We start from the raw sequence: 12944 nt of genomic DNA, 5'->3' as shown, positions 1-12944 counted from the left end.
CCAGGCTACAAAAACCTACAACAGACACTTAAAATATAACAAAGCAATACTGGAAAGAAATGGTTTACACCAATCAGCCACAACATTAAAACTACTGACAAGTGAAGTGAATAACACTAATTATCCCGTTACAATGGCACCTGTCAAGGGGTGGGAACAGTCAGGTCTTGATGTTGATGTTTTGGAAGCAAGAAAATGGACAAGGGTAAGGATCTGAGCAACTTTGACAAGGGCCAAAATGTGATGGCTAGACGACTGGGTCAGAGAATCTCCAAAACCTTAACTCTTCAGGGTGTTCCTGGTATACAGTGGTTAGTACCTACCAAAGTGGTCCAAGGTGAACCGGCAACAGGATCATGGGCGCCCAAGGCTCATTGTTGCTTGTGGAGACCGAATGCTAGCCCGTCTGGTTCAAACCCAAAGAAGAGCTACCTAAGTACAAATTGCTAAAACAGTTAATTCTGGCTATGATAGAAAGGTGTCAGAACACACAGTGCATTGCACCTTGCTGCACATGGGGCTATGCAGCCACAGACCAGTCAGTTGGCCCATGCTGATGCATGTCCACCTCTGAAAGCACCAATGTGGGTTCCAGAACTGGACCATGGAGCAATGGAAGAAGGTGGCCTGGTCTAAGTAACCATGTTTTCTTTTACATCATATGATGGCCGAGTGTGTGTGCATAATTTACCTGGGGAACAGATGGCACTATGGGAAGAAGGCAAGCTGGTGGAGGCAATGTGATGTTTTGGGCAATGTTCTGCCTGGAAACCTTGGGTCCTGGCATTCATGTAGATGCTACTTTACATGTTCCAACTACCTAAACATTGTTGCATACCAAGTATACCTCTTAATGGCAACAGTATTCCTTAATGGCGGTGACCTCTTACAGCAGGATAATGTGCCCGCCACACTGCATAAGTTGTTCAAGAATGGTTTGAGGAACAATGAAGAGTTCAAGGTGTTGACTTGACCTCCAAACTACCCCAGACCTCAAACCGATCGAGCATCTGTGGGATGTGTTGGAAACACAAGTCCGAGCCATAGAGGCCCTACCTTGCAACTAACAGGACTAAAGGGGGAGATGCTCTGCACAGGGATTAGAAGAAAACATCCACATGCAATGTATGTCAAGATATAAATCTATAGCGTATAGCTTGTGGGGGTGCTGGTCCTGTTATATTTGGACAGAACGAATAATGAACAGAGGTTCATGTTAGAAGGACAGATTAGCACTCCTTATGTTATTTAAAATATAACTTTTAATGATTATTGTTTAATAATGACATCCTCCCGGAAAACAAGGTGAAATATATTAAAATAACTTACAAATACACACATACACACGTGTGATAAAAACAAAAACACCAACTGATAGGGATCTATTATATAAGGAAATAGTCTGGTGGATACAAAGAGTATCTTGTATAAAACCTTTTTTAGCAAACCATTTACTGGTAAGTGGTGGTTGGTAAGAAGACAAAAATGATTTAAAGAGTAATTGAGAACCGTGTCTCTTATTGTGTTGGTGTTACAAGCCTTCTAGTCACCACTATAACAAATGTAGCAGGCAGATAACGGAGTAAGGTACTGGATCTTGGTGAATTTAATAAGGGGAACCCCCTAGCTCAAAAAGGTCTTAGCTTGTGTGATGCTATTGGTAAGTTTTAAATACAAGGCTTAATCTGGATTATTGGCAGTATGAAGCACTACACCATAGCACATCTATACTGAGGCTGGTGTGCTTCCTGCACTGTGTAATATTGTCAGCAATAATAAAGGCAGATAGCTTATTGCCAGTAATGGCTCTATGTTACCAGAAAAAGTCCCTGATGTAAAACAAATGACAGTCTCTATAGTAGACACTGTTCACAGCAATTATACATTCAGGTGCATCTATGATAAGGCTGGTGCAATTCCTGCAATGTATGACCTTGTCAGCTATACCACATGTAATTAGCTCATTACCAGTAGCAGCTCTGTAGTACTGAAAGAGTTCCCTGATATGAGTGAGCTTATGTGTAGTCTCCGTGAAAGACACTAGTCTCAGCAGCTGAGCTATTTTTATCTGGCTAACAAAAGATCCCCTATTGTAGCTAAAAAACGTTTTTTTCTGCCTGCCACTAAATGGAGCTGTCTCTATCAGCCTATGAATGGCCTTCCCAGCGTGTGATGTCACGGTAATCCCATTCACTATTGGCTGGACAGTATGTCAATCGTAACATCTGATCCCACTGGCTGAACTTAAAAGTTTCTCACATCCGCACTAACGGTGATTCCCCTTGACAAAGCCTGAGGGTGAAACGTACGTTGGGGCCAGCGTTATTTGGCGCCAACACCAACTACAGATAGGGATGCAGTGATAGCTTCCATTTAGTGGCAGGCAGAAAAAAACGTTTTTTAGCTACAATAGGGGATCTTTTGTTAGCCAGATAAAAATAGCTCAGCTGCTGAGACTAGTGTCTTTCACGGAGACTACACATAAGCTCACTATGGTGCTATGGTGTAGTGCTTCATACTGCCAATAATCCAGATTAAGCCTTGTATTTAAAACTTACCAATAGCATCACACAAGCTAAGACCTTTTTGAGCTAGGAGGTTCCCCTTATTAAATTCACCAAGATCCAGTACCTTACTCCGTTATCTGCCTGCTACATTTGTTATAGTGGTGACTAGAAGGCTTGTAACACCAACACAATAAGAGACACGGTTCTCAATTACTCTTTAAATCATTTTTGTCTTCTTACCAACCACCACTTACCAGTAAATGGTTTGCTAAAAAAGGTTTTATACAAGATACTCTTTGTATCCACCAGACTATTTCCTTATATAATAGATCCCTATCAGTTGGTGTTTTTGTTTTTATCACACGTGTGTATGTGTGTATTTGTAAGTTATTTTAATATATTTCACCTTGTTTTCCGGGAGGATGTCATTATTAAACAATAATCATTAAAAGTTATATTTTAAATAACATAAGGAGTGCTAATCTGTCCTTCTAACATGAACCTCTGTTCATTATTCGTTCTGTCCAAACTAACAGGACTTACAAGATCTGCTGGTAATGTCTTGGTGCCAGATACCACAGTACACCTTTGAAGGTTTTATGGAGTCCATGCCTCGATGGTTTAGAGCTGTTTTGGCAGCATGAGTGGGAGCTAAACAATATTATGTAGGTTGTTTTAATGTTGTGGTTGATTAGTGTGTGATGAGTTAGTGACATGTAAGGACCCTCAATACACATCGCAAGAGCTCTGTGGCACGAAAAAAAATTGGGAAAATGGGAAATTATTGCAGCGATAGAAGATCTTCTTCCACCCAATTCTAGCTGGAGTCGACTGCTCGCTAAGCCAGTGCAGGGTTCCTCAGCGCATGCATGAGCCTAGACTTGGTCTTTTTTAGTTGCAGATTTGATTCAAAATAAAATAAAGCTTGAAAAAAAATTTTTTCTTTTTTTTTAAATAAAAGTGAAAAAAAAATGCTTTATTTACTTACTAAAAAATTTTTTCTTCTGAGATGGCGATAGTGACAAGGTATATAGTGGTAGTACTTGTACTGCCACTCTTCATGATAAATAGGCTTCCCCAATGCTTTGCAATAGCCTTCACTGGCCCAGGGATTTTATAGAGAGAAGTTCTAAATCAAATAAAAATGGGGATTCAATTCATGAATAGGAAGTATCAGATTCATCTGAGACCGAGAAAGACCCTTTAGGCTTCATGAGCTGGGGCAATGGGTTAAACTCACAGAGCTGGGGCAAAGTGTTAGATTCTGACCAAGGCCCTACAAGTGTGGAGTTTGTATGTTCTCCTCATGTTTTCTCCCCAGTTCAAAAACATACATTGTAGGTTAAATGACTTCTGACAAAATGGACCCTAGTACGTGTGTTTGGTAGAGAATTTAGACTGTAAGCTACAAATGGGTCAGAGACTGATGTGAGTTATTCAATAATCTCTGGAAAGCTGTGGAATATGATGACGCTATAAAAATAGAATAAATACATTTACCCATCAATGCTGGAACAAATGAGGAAAAACAGAAAACGAGAATAAATGGATCCAACCAAGATCAGGACAATATGAAAGAGGACAACATCAAGGACATTTTCAAGTTTTTTTCAATGAAGCAGGGTAATATGATAATGCCAATACTACTAGTCCGGAGTCTGCAAGTATCGTCATACAGGAAGACTTCTCAACCCCAGAAAAAAAGAGCCCATGGACTACTAAAATTAGCATGTAAAACAAAATAGTAAACAAATGCTATGGTGCCCGTTTATCAATAGAGCCATAAAAATTATATCGGTTATCACCACAATCTGACAACCCCATTATCACCTGGACAGCTGAGTGATCCTGAGATGGAGATAACAGAACATGTACAGAGGCGATATAAGTGCTGCAGCTCACTATTATTATGTTTTGTTGCTTTGTCCCTACAGCTTCTGTAGCCTGTAAATTCATGTTTGGTTTTGAGCCTCTAGGGCTTCCTTAGTTTGGTTTAGTCCCATTTTGCTGGCCAACATCTGCTGTACTATTAATGACTGACAAAGAAACAAAACCTTAAAGTAATGCAGGTAGAATAAAAAATATTCAGTGAAATAGACAAGCAGCAGTCTGTGATTATACACAAAACAATATAAGGACTACAGTGACTTTCCTTATACCTCACATCTAGGCTGACTTGAGAGAGTAACAGCTTCACTGGCACGTAGGTATAATAAGCTGTTTGATAGGTTTTCTAGAGAGTTATTAAATATAGCCACCAGAAAGTATTGAAATGTGTTGCTTTACATGTGGGCACATTGCACAAAATGCAAATCTGATCATTTTCACTGCTTAGTCTTTTTGCTACAATCTGAGTTTCTCTATGATAAGCTCTTCATGTGAATGCAGTGTAAATAGGAATACAACTGAAGAATGCATAGACACACAAGTCTATCAGCTGGAGCAAAGTGCTGTACATCCCCTTCAGTCCCTAGGCTGGCCAAGTTGTTTCATAAATCAACCTGAAACTAACAGTGGGACTTTCATAAAATTGTAATGTTCATGTAAATGAGGTGAGTAAATGCGAACTGAGTGGTGAAAGACAAGTTGTCTCTTGTGTTCTCGCAACGTGTAGAGTTCATTGCAGTAGCATCTGGACAAGGCACATTAATGTGCAATGCACACATGTGTGTGATACATAGCGAATAGTATAGATAATGCAGATATTTCTGACATTTTATTGCTGGACCAGAGGAGGTTGTAGGATTTTGGGGGTCCTAAGCAAACACATTTCTGGTACCCCTCACAACAACATCACTTATTTAACCCTGCACTAACTCATGGCCCCTCTCAATTAGTCATATAGATTTACAAGCCGCACTCCAACTGATGGTGCAGACACAGGGTTCCACTCAAAGGATGGGCCTACATTGAACTTATATAAATGGAATAGTGTAGATCAGTACTGTCCAACTTTTAAAAACTGAGTGGGCCATATTATTTTTGATCCATACTAGGAGGGGCCACAAAGCTTGTTGCAACTAGGAAATGCTAAAGTGCCACTGGGTCAGGAGGTGATGTGAATGAATACATTCAACACAACTAATTTTACTGTACAATACATAAATTGAAATAACAGAACATGCACATAAATATATTTATTTCATAAAATACCTATGGGAATTGCACTAAAAAAGCCTGAATCTAGAAGATGCTGTAAAGAGAACAACCAGGCAATACTTAATAAATGTACTAATGCTGCCCAAAGTGTGCATAGCTAGAACTCGGATGTCGAATAGCCATCCAATGATACAGAAGGACACAAGAAATTTATGTACACAAGCAGAAACTGTGTCCCAAAATTTGAGCTAATGTGGGTTTAGGGGGATTCAGTCTAGGGCGTATATTTACTAAACTGTGGGTTTGAAAAAGTGGAGATGTTGCCTATAGCAACCAATCAGATTCTTGCTGTCATTTATTTAGTGCAATCTACAAAATAACAGCTAGAATTTGATTGGTTGCTACAAGCAACATCTTCACTTTTTCAAACGCGCAGTTAAGTTAATACACCCCTAGATATGCAATAGGACTCGATTATATGCCTCCTGATATAACCTTGTAAGCACCACATACTCTGCACTGTCCTCATGCAGTGTAGTCATTGTTACTTTTTCAAGAAAACACAGAATGTTGGAAACTGTAGGTTGCATTCATTCTATGTGTGTACAATAGCCTTTTATCTGAATATATATATATATATATATATATATATATATATATATGTATATACAAGTTAACCCGTGCATGATACTCATGCATTCTAGTCAAATCAAGCTACTTAAGGTCTTACTTTTATATATTAGATAATGCTAAGAATTTAGTAGGTCAGTGTATAACTCCGCCTAGCAGGTGGCGCTGCAGCTTGTTGTTTTTTTTTCCACACACAGACTAACACACGCCGCTAGGCTTTTATATTATAGATATATATATATATATATATATATATATATATATATATATATATATATATATATATATATATACATACACACTATATGAGCATTCTGCAAGCTTGTGCTACTGAATGGTTACTGGTAAAAAGTTTTATGCCCAGGTAGATTACTATAACCATTTCATCCAATGGCAGAACAAAAATATTACAAATGTAAACTGTATGTAACTCTATATACAGACATTTTACAAACACCCACATGATCATGTAGTATAGAGAAAAGATGAAAAGACCCCCACAGCATACTATGTGGGGACCTTCACTTCACCCACATCTCATAGACTCACTGCACTTCAGGTCACGTACACCAGCATGAAACAACTGCTTATGCATGGAGCCACTGCAAGAGGTACATTTTACCAGTATCCACTTCCTCACAACATTTTCTGTGTTATTATCCCCACTACTAGGATACATCTTGACATTGACTTCTCAAGAATTAACATTCATCTCACACACTGCTCAAGGCATGATGTACTCAAAAATTATCTACACAACTGAAATGGTAGCATAACCTATATTTACATATTATAAAATCAGAATGTTGTAGAGGGTGAACATATTTTTTAAATTCTTAGATGATTAAATATCTTTAGTTGCCAATTTTAGATCATTAAGTTGCGGTCAGTAAATAAACTATCCTGTTAGTAACAATATATGTACAGTATGTTGACCAACAATCTTATTATCTGTATGTAAAGTGGACTTCTAACTAAAATTAGAAACATCAGTTCTTAAAGTGTATTTATAGAACATTGTATGGTACAACATCTCTACAACTGTTACACAAAATGTCCTCAATCATTTATAAATGCAAACTAACCCCAAACACACATGTACACACCAGAGATGGACAAAATGTCAGGGATGGACAAAATTATATTGAATTCCGAAGACACTGGTCTGCAGCCTCACTGCCTGTTATAGCTTCTGTTACAAGTCTGCTGACCTGCTCTGCTCCTAGCTTCTGTCCTTTGGATATTCTGTTGGATTGCCCATGTATGACCCCTTGCCTGGATTTGGACCCTGCCTGTGTTTCTTGTGACCCCGACCTCTGGTGTGTTTACCGATCTTCCTGTTTGCTCGTGACCCTTGACCTGTTTATTGGATTTGCTGTCTGCTGCCGGCCCTTGATCTTTGCCTGGACTTCACTCCGCTTTCCTGGGTTCTCCCCAGCCGGTACGCACTTCATGACCCTCTGTCAGTCTGCGGCCCAGTTTGTCCCCACCACTAGGGGCTCCAGTGAACACCTGACTGGCAGAGTAGATTCCGGGTTGTGCAGTATCGGCTAGGGGGGTTCCTACACAGTCTCAACTCTAGGAACTTCCAAGACTTTTAGAAGGTCTAGGAGATCACAATAATTATTGCAGTGCGGCCAGGGGACCTGGCAGCGATGGGGTCGTTCTTGGCTGAAGAGGACATTGAAGAATAGGATGTTAGAATCATATCATCAATTCACCTCTTTACGGGTATACCTCACTGTTGCTAAGTTATTCAATAACTATTGTGGAATGGAATAGTGTTCAAATCTTAAGTGGATGGGTCAAATTATTTTTGTGACAAGGAAATGACCCTAAGGCTTGGTATATCTGGAGGTTTTTCTGACAATTATCAGGCCAATCACCCAATAAATGCCTCTCGGCCACATATCGCGCTTGTGTATATAATTAGAAGATGAACGACAGTCGTTCTAAAGTGTCGATTGTCATTTCATTTGGTTGGTCGTATTGTTTAAAAATCTTGTTCCAATCACCTTTCGATCATACAGTGTATATGCACTCATGTTCACGATCTCCATAGAGTATAAAAAGTTGTGGTCTTTTCAGCCGATGCCATCAGTAAACATATCCTGTAGAGAGAGCTGGTAAAGGAATAATTCGCTTGTTCGTTCTGAGAGTGAATATTTTGTTTCACAGTCACAGAAGCTAATGAAATTTGTTATGACATGTGGATAGCTACAACAAGGCGTTTTAATCAGTATGACAGGAATGAATGAGTATTGTGCTGTCATTCTCTAAAAGACTATAGGACCAGATGAAGAGCACAGATCTGACGGTAAATCATGTATAATGTGTATGCCCGACCATTCGGAACTTCAGTCTTAGATAACAGATTGGTCGGAAAATTCTCTAATGTGTACTTAGCCTAAGGCATGGACTGAAGTGAATGAATAAATTCTCCGTACAACCTCGAGTAATGTTGGTACTATATAATTATAGGTTAATAAAAATAATCATGGTATGGTAAAAAATGGTATAGCTACCATTTGCATGATTGCTACAATAAAATATAGGGTACAGCAAATATTTAGCATGCTTAGAATGACCAAAAAGTTAATACTGTGCACATCAGGCTCTCTTGATTGTTTGGCCCCAAAATCTTCCAGTATGTATTGTCAGGAGCCTCACATTACTGCTATATGCTGTCGGGGCCACACTGTTTCTACAGTCTAACTCTGAGACTATGGCTTTCTGCTTGCCTCTATTCCTTACGTCAAAACATTGCTTCTGTCACATGTAATACTGTCATCACTAACATAATCCCAAAATGGACAGGTCACTGCCTCCCACAACCTAAACACACTCGCTTCCTGAAAATGCTGCGGTGAGCCTTCTAATGCTCTGGCTAAAGGCTGTTGTATTCCCATTCACTTCAAATTGGTGCTATGTTTTCTGTTGTTAGAATTGCATATTCAGCCCACACACTGATGATCAGGAGATGAATATTGATACCCTAATAAATTACACCGAAAAAAAAAAAGATTTTACTAAGAATACTAAATGGCGGGTTCATCATAATAAACTATTGCATAGTATGGAATTTGCTTTATTCCTTGCATTGCATGTACCCTTCATTTGTAAATAATTGAATGACAGTTTCAAAAGCTACTTGATCACTGGGTAACATACACTGTAAGCCAAAACGAATCAGCATTTTTATTAAAACCATTTGCAAACTAGAAAATAATCAGGTGAAACATTGTGCTGCTCCCTTTGAAAGACTGACCTTAGAAAGAACACTGTAACACTGTGCAAGCACGTCAGATTTTTCTTTTAAAAATTGCATTCTTTAGTTATGATCTTAGTGGTGATATTTTTAAAGTTTTTACTAACAATCATGCAAGAAACAGACATAATGACATAGTGTAAAATGTTTATGTTTCAAAAAGTAGGGCAAGAAAAGTAGGGCAAGGGCAAAACCAGCTGCTATTATCTGATCATGCACTCGGGGGTTATTCAGTGTTCTATATCCCTTCCCCCACCTGGGGCATAACAATCAATTGTCACTTCTGCTTTCCCATTACAGTGCTGGCTACCTATAAGATTCTGCTTCCAGATAGCAGAAAGGAAAAGTCAGATGATTTCTTCACTTCTGCACAGGCAACAGCTTCACCTCAAAGCATATCATTTTGAATTACTGCTCAAATCATTTATATCCTGTAGTATATTTGTAGCGCAGAGCATTTACCATGGTGGTCAGTGCTTTTCCAGGAATGGAGCTCACTGAATGACATGACGTAACATGTAGGAGGGGAAAGTCACCACGGCTTTGGATGATCAGGCTCACGCGTTTCACCTCTGCATTACCTCTTTATTCTTTGCATAATAGTCACAATATACATAAAATAAATAAAATAAGCAAAACAATCTATAGGATAAATACAACATAAAACATTACATTATTTATTTTACCATGATTAGTTCATATATTTTAGACTTAATTGTAGTAAAGGAAATATTTTAATAACATAATGTAAAATATTATGATATACCGACCATATTTAGGAGCTGTCAGTGTTAAAAAAAATGTAAATATTTTTGTTACTTTAATACAATCCTCATATTAACATTAACTCTGCAACAATAAAGTTTAAATATAAATGAAACAGTAAAAATAACACATTCTAAAACCTTGAGAAATGAGTTCACCTACTTAGAAAGTATGATCTTCATGATCTGAGTGCTGAAAAATAGACAAAACTAAGGAAAAATAAAGTCATTAACTAAAGTCCATATTAAACCTTCAGGTATTAAAGTTTTAAGGCAATGCATTCTAATTAGTGTTGTACCAAAGTTATAGTTCTGTCCCGTGTCCACCAATAAAAGGGGAGAGAATCTATAGCATTCATAGACATAGGGGGAGATTCAATTAACTGCAAGGTTCTCTAAGGAACTCTCACTATGGGCCTGAGTCATTAAGGAAAGTAAGGCAAAAAAAGGAGTGAATGGTCTCCGGGACAAACCATGTTACAATACAAGGGGTGAAAATTAGTTTATTATTTTGCACATAAGTTAAATACTGGATGTTTTCATTCAGCACACAAATACTTGATAGCTTTATTTTTACACTGAAATTTAAAGTTGATCTAGGACATACCATATTCCAACTCTAAATCTGTCCCTACATTTTAAATTTACCTCCCCCTCCAATGAAACATGGTTTTGCCCATGTGCAAAGTTACTCCTTTTTAATGCTTTGTTCTCCTTAATGACTCAGGCCCTATGTGTCTCCATGGGATGTTTCTGGTAATAATCTTCTCATAGATTGCAAGGAAAATTGAGCAACATTTTCTGTGTTATGCGCATTGTGTGAGGTTCCTACGTGACCTCACAGTTAATTAAATCCTCCATGATGTCAATTTTCTTTTTTTGTGGTGGCCTCTAGGTGACAGTACTTTGATGTGCAGGTCCAGCAGTTTGCCATCTGGCCTGTAGGTGCAGACAGACTGTTTTTAAGATAAGTATTTTGTATATCAAGGGAGTACAGATTCCGTGCACCTGTTTATATTACAACCCTTCTGGAAGCACAGTGCTTTGCATTGTCTACTCCTGCTTAGACTTCTGGGCTACATCCTGAGTTTCCAGATAACTCATTGTGTGACTACTTGGACTTCACCACAGTCTCTTGTCTACTTTGAGATCCTGGGCTGTGTCTGCCTTACCCAAACTATCCTTGCCTATAATTGTTTTCTATCCTGATCTGTTCCCCTCTTCAAGTCTATGTGCTTCAGTATTAGTTCATTGCTGTCTGTTAAGCTAATTTCTTATTCACATATATTCTCTGTTATGATTATTATATTTTATTTATAAGGTGCCACAAAGGTCTGCAGTGCCATATATGACATAAACAGGCAGCAATGATCCATAACACATTACATTATACATAGTATATGAGAAACAAAGTACAAAGACCAGACATGTTGAGTAAATAAAAAATACACAGATAACTTGGTAATGCAGATCAGATTATTTATAGGACAGTGAGTAAGAGTGATGGTAATGTCTAATGTGAGGTAGGCCTAAGCTCAATAAAACAGGGCTAGGGAAGCAGGCCAAGAGGTACAGAGGGTGATGTAATAATAGAAGGAGAACACGAGATTAGCGAGCCCTGCTCCTGAGAGCTTACATCCTAAAGGGACGGGGAAGACACAAATAGGGTGGTACTGAGTGGGGGAGTTGAGGTGATAGCTGATACAAGGTAATTAGAAGGAGGACTGATAGACTTGGATAAAGAAATAGTCTTAAAGGCATGATTGAAACCTTAGAGAACAGAGGCTAAGATTGTGTGAGAGATCATTCCACAGCTGAAGAGAAGTCTGGGCGAAGTCCAGGAGGTGGGAGTGAGAAGAGGTAATTAGTGAAGTAGTGAGGCAGTTGTTGATGAAGTTTGGAGGAAAAAGGAAGTAGGGAGATAGGGCGGTAACTAAAGAGAGAGACAGGGCCCAAGGATGGTATTTTGAGTATGGGGGAGATGGGAGCATGTTTGAAGGAGAAGGGGAAGGTACCGGAGGAGAGGGATAGGTTAAGGAAGTGGGCAAAGTTGGAGCTGGCTTCAAGAGAGAGGGAGTGTAACAGGCGAAAGGTGATGGGTTCAAGTGGGCATGTAGAGGGGGATGATGCGGATAGAAGGATGCAAAATTTAACCAGTAGATACTGGAGTGAAGGAAAAGAAAAAGGGTGGGCTAGCAAAGTGGGTGAATTGGGGAGCAGGGAATGGAGATTGCATCCACAGAGGAAGGTGGGAAGGGCGACAGAGTGGGTAGAGGGGGGCAAGAAGGAACTGATGGGAGGAGATGTCATCATGTGCTGACTCAAGAGCAGAGAGCAAGGTGGGAAGTGTGGTGCATTTGTGAAGACGAGGGAGTTGAAGGTGGCAAAAAGGCGACGGGGGTTGGAGGATTGGGAGGAAAGCTTTGAAGTAGGACTGTTTAGAGAGTGATAGGGCAGAGCTGTAAGTATGAACTTGAAGTGAAGGAAGAGAGCATAAATGCAAGACTTCCTTCAGAGCTGTTATGCATTACTTGAGCATTTTTGAAAACAACGCATAAGCGACAGAGTTAAGTGTAGTGGTAGGGGTATGATTATAGAAAGAGACAGTCTGATCAGGTCAACACATTGAGGTGATGGGGGAGAGGAGTGAACTGTTTTGTTCTTTATTATATATTT

Source organism: Mixophyes fleayi, chromosome 5, assembly GCF_038048845.1.
Source record: "Mixophyes fleayi isolate aMixFle1 chromosome 5, aMixFle1.hap1, whole genome shotgun sequence".
Classification (NCBI taxonomy): domain Eukaryota; kingdom Metazoa; phylum Chordata; class Amphibia; order Anura; family Limnodynastidae; genus Mixophyes; species Mixophyes fleayi.
This window is presented reverse-complemented; position numbering follows the sequence as displayed.